The sequence below is a fragment of the Tasmannia lanceolata genome, unplaced genomic scaffold, assembly GCF_043159265.1.
Source record: "Tasmannia lanceolata isolate RefF3 unplaced genomic scaffold, GAP_Taslan_0.1 ptg000147l, whole genome shotgun sequence".
Lineage (NCBI taxonomy): Eukaryota > Viridiplantae > Streptophyta > Magnoliopsida > Canellales > Winteraceae > Tasmannia > Tasmannia lanceolata.
In genome coordinates this window covers 27,501-32,500 of record NW_027518823.1, presented here as the reverse complement: position 1 = coordinate 32,500, position 5,000 = coordinate 27,501, and positions in this window count along the sequence as shown.

The window sequence follows — 5,000 nt, the reverse complement described above, 5'->3', positions numbered from 1 at the left end:
GGCATATGGTGGGGAATGGACCACGGTTGCCAAGGCTAGGCATATAGAGAGGAATCGCATTTTTGCCCGGATAGGCACCGGAATGCTTGGCCTTGGCTTGCCATAGCAGGGCATTGCTGGGTTGGGCTCCCTTGGCCTTCCGGGGGCCTTGGACGCTGTCTTGGGAAGACCATGGGCACAAGGCCATGGCATATAGTGAGGAATGGACCACGGTTGGCAAGGCTAGGCATATAGAGAGGAATGGACCACGGTTGCCAAGGTTGCGCAAGTTTTGGGCATTTTTTGCCCGGATATGCCCAAGTATGCCCCGATAGGCCCGTTACGCCCCGGTATGAACGCGTATGCCCGGATAGACTCGGTATGCCTTGGGATACATGCGTATGCCCCGATAGGCTTGGTACGCCCCGATATGCGCACGTGTGCCCCAGTAGGGCTCGGTATGCCCCGGTATGTACGCGTGTGCCCCGATAGGCCCGGTATGCCCCGATATGCACACGTGTGCCCCAATAGGGGTCGGTATGCCCCGGTAGGTACGCGTGTGCCCCGTAATGCACGTTTCGCAGATCTCCCCGCATGTCCCGCCCCTATATGTAATACTTACTTACTTACTTACTTTCTTTCTTGCTTGCTTGCTTGCTTGCAATGGTTGGGAGTGCCCGGCATGCCCCGCTGCAGAGACCAAGGGCGCAATGACTTGGCACCGCGGATGCCGGGACTCCGGCACTTCCCGTGGCACTGATGGTTGGTTCCAAAGACAAAAGGCCGTGCAAGGCCACCGCACCGCGGATGATTTTGCTCGTGCTGGCGCCGTTGTGTGGCCAAAGAACATGCGCGAATGCTCGTGTCGGAAGGGTTGGTGTCCTGGCCCCGCGGGTGTCACGAATGCTCGGTTGCGAAGACCATGGGACCAGAGCCATGGCACGTCGGATGATGGCTCCAGCTGGCGCCCCGGCACTTTCTGTGGCATTGATGCTCGGTTTCAAAGACAAACGTGCGCAGTGCCAGGGGACCGCGGATGACTGCTCGTGCTGGCCCCGTTGGGCGGCATTGATGGTCGGTTGCAAAGAAAATGCGCGATTGCTCGTGTCGGGGCCCGGCAAGCCAAGGCCAAGCGAGCCATGGCACGTCGGATGATGGCTCCAGCTGGCGCCCCGGCACTTTCTGTGGCATTGATGCTCGGTTTCAAAGACAAACGTGCGCAGGGCCAGGGGACCGCGGATGACTGCTCGTGCTGGCCCCGTTGGGCGGCATTGATGGTCGGTTGCAAAGAAAATGCGCGATTGCTCGTGTCGGGGCCTGGCAAGCCAAGGCCAAGCGAGCCATGGCAACGCGGATGATGGCTCGCTAGTGCTGGCGCCGTGCACAGTGGCCTCGCACACTCGCCCTGCACGCTTCCCTTGCACGCAGCCTTGCACACTAGCCTCGCATGCGAGCCTTGCACCCTAGCCATGCAAACTAGCCTTGCACGGTAGCCATGCACACAAGCCGTGCACATTAGCCATGCGCACAAGCCCCGCACACTAGCCTTGCGCACAACCCTTGCACACAAGCCATGCACTCGAGCAATGCACACAAGCCTTGCACTCAAGCAATGCACACAAGCCCTGGACACTAGCCTTGCACACGGGCCTGGCACACAAGCCTTGGGCACTAGCCTTGCGCACTAGCGTTCCACATGAGCCTTGCACACTAGCCTTGGACACTAGCCTTGCACACAGGCCTTGCACACTAGGCATGCTTGGGCGAGCTGATCCCGCATCAAGTCGACGGGTCTAGGCATTCTTGGGCGCAGATCCCGCATCGTCTCGTCGCGTCTGGGCGCAAACACGTCGCGTCTCGTTGCGTCTTCAGAAGTCGTCGCTAACAGCACCTTTGGTTGCCACTGGTGGTTAGGCTGGTTGGTTGCGCAAACCCTATAGGAGGGTGGCATGCTGGTGGGCGTTTTTGCCCGGATAGGCACTAGAATGTGCAGATTTTGGGCGTTTTTGCCTGGATAGGCTAAGGAATGGGCATGCTTTGGGCGTTTTTGCCCGGATAGGCACCGGAATGCTTGGCCTTGGCTTGTCCTAGCAAGGCATTGCTGGGTTGGGCTCCCTTGGCCTTTTGGGCGCCTTGGACGATGTCTTGCGAAGACCATGGGCACAAGGCCATGGCATATGGTGAGGAAAGGACCACGGTTGCCAAGGTTAGGCACCGGAATGCTTGGCCTTGGCTTGCCAAAGCAGGGCATTGCTGGGTTGGGCTCCCTTGGCCTTCCGGGCGCCTTGGACACTGTCTTGGGAAGACCATGGGCACAAGGCCATGGCATATGGTGGGGAATGGACCACGGTTGCCAAGGCTAGGCATATAGAGAGGAATTGCATTTTTGCCCGGATAGGCACCGGAATGCTTGGCCTTGGCTTGCCATAGCAGGGCATTGCTGGGTTGGGCTCCCTTGGCCTTCCGGGGGCCTTGGACGCTGTCTTGGGAAGACCATGGGCACAAGGCCATGGCATATAGTGAGGAATGGACCACGGTTGGCAAGGCTAGGCATATAGAGAGGAATGGACCACGGTTGCCAAGGTTGCGCAAGTTTTGGGCATTTTTTGCCCGGATATGCCCAAGTATGCCCCGATAGGCCCGTTACGCCCCGGTATGAACGCGTATGCCCGGATAGACTCGGTATGCCTTGGGATACATGCGTATGCCCCGATAGGCTTGGTACGCCCCGATATGCGCACGTGTGCCCCAGTAGGGCTCGGTATGCCCCGGTATGTACGCGTGTGCCCCGATAGGCCCGGTATGCCCCGATATGCACACGTGTGCCCCAATAGGGGTCGGTATGCCCCGGTAGGTACGCGTGTGCCCCGTAATGCACGTTTCGCAGATCTCCCCGCATGTCCCGCCCCTATATGTAATACTTACTTACTTACTTACTTTCTTTCTTGCTTGCTTGCTTGCTTGCAATGGTTGGGAGTGCCCGGCATGCCCCGCTGCAGAGACCAAGGGCGCAATGACTTGGCACCGCGGATGCCGGGACTCCGGCACTTCCCGTGGCACTGATGGTTGGTTCCAAAGACAAAAGGCCGTGCAAGGCCACCGCACCGCGGATGATTTTGCTCGTGCTGGCGCCGTTGTGTGGCCAAAGAACATGCGCGAATGCTCGTGTCGGAAGGGTTGGTGTCCTGGCCCCGCGGGTGTCACGAATGCTCGGTTGCGAAGACCATGGGACCAGAGCCATGGCACGTCGGATGATGGCTCCAGCTGGCGCCCCGGCACTTTCTGTGGCATTGATGCTCGGTTTCAAAGACAAACGTGCGCAGGGCCAGGGGACCGCGGATGACTGCTCGTGCTGGCCCCGTTGGGCGGCATTGATGGTCGGTTGCAAAGAAAATGCGCGATTGCTCGTGTCGGGGCCTGGCAAGCCAAGGCCAAGCGAGCCATGGCAACGCGGATGATGGCTCCAGCTGGCGCCCCGGCACTTTCTGTGGCATTGATGCTCGGTTTCGAAGACAAACGTGCGCAGGGCCAGGGGACCGCGGAGGACTGCTCGTGCTGGCCCCGTTGGGCGGCATTGATGGTGTGTTGCAGAGAGCATGTGCGATTGCAAGTGTCGGCCGGGTTTGGGTTCCCTTGGGCTTTCGGGTGCCTTGGACGCTGTCTTGCGAAGACCATGGGCACAAGGCCCCGTCCTGGCCCCTTGTTCGATTCGCTCTCGTCTTGCGCTTGCTTCCAAGGTCCTCCATGACCTTCCCCATGGCCTTGCTAGATCCCCCCCATGACGCATGACCTCTGTCCGTTGATTGGTTTTGAGTGCACACCATGCCCGGCTTGGCACCGTGTTGTCGCGTGAGTGGCATTTGGATCGTGCATGCTGGTGGGCTACCTGCCAATGCGCACAAGCCTTGCACACTAGCCTTGCGCACGAGCCTTGCACAAAAGCCTTGGACACAAGCCTTGCGCACAAGCCATGCGCACAAGCCTTGGACGCTAGCCTTGCACACAAGCCATGCATACAAGCCTTGCTCACAAGCCTTGGGCACTGGCCCATCGCAGTAGCCTTGCACACAAGCCTTGCGCACTAGCTTTGGGCACGAGCCTTGCGCACTTGCCTTGGGCACTAGCCTTGCACACAACCCTTGGGAACTAGCCTTGCGCACCAGCCTTGCCCACAAGCCTTGCACACCAGCCTTGCACACTAGCCTTGCATACAAGCCTTGCACACTAGCCTTGCACACAGGCCATGCTCACTAGCCTTGGGCACTAGCCTTGCACACAGACCTTGGGCACTAGCCTTGCGCACTAGCCTTGCCCACGAGCCTTGCACACTAGCCTTGCACGCAGGCCTTGCACGCTAGGCATGCTTGGGCCAGCAGCTCCCGCATCAAGTCGGCGGGTGTAGGCACGGTTGGGCGCAGATCCCGCATCGCCTCGTCGCGTCTGGGCGCAAACCCGTCGCGTCTCGTTGCGTCTTCAGAAGTCGTCGCTAACAGCACCTTTGGTTGCCACTGGTGGTTAGGCGGGTTGGTTGCGCAAACCCTATAGGAGGGTGGCATGCTGCGGGGCGCTGGAATGCGCAGGCTTAGGGCGTTTTTGCCCGGATAGGCACTGGAATGTGCTGGTTTTGGGCGTTTTTGCCTGGATAGGCTAAGGAATGGGCATGCTTTGGGCGTTTTCCCCGGATAGGCACTGGAATGGGCTGGTTTTGGGCGTTTTTGCCTGGATAGGCTAACGAATGGGGCATGCTTTGGGCGTTTTTGCCCGGGTAGGCACTGGAATGCCTGGCCTTGGCTGGGCATTGCTGGGTTGGGCTCCCTTGGCCTTTCAGGCGCCTTGGATGCTGTCTTGTGAAGACCATGGGCACAAGGCCATGGCATATAGTGGGGAATGGACCATGGTTGCCAAGGTTAGGCAATATAGAGGGCGGTGGGCGAGTAGGCCATGGCGTCACTTGTTTGCCCGTGTTTGCTCCCTTTGTGCGTTGTTTGGTTTTGGGAGCACACCTACCTTGCTAGGCTCGG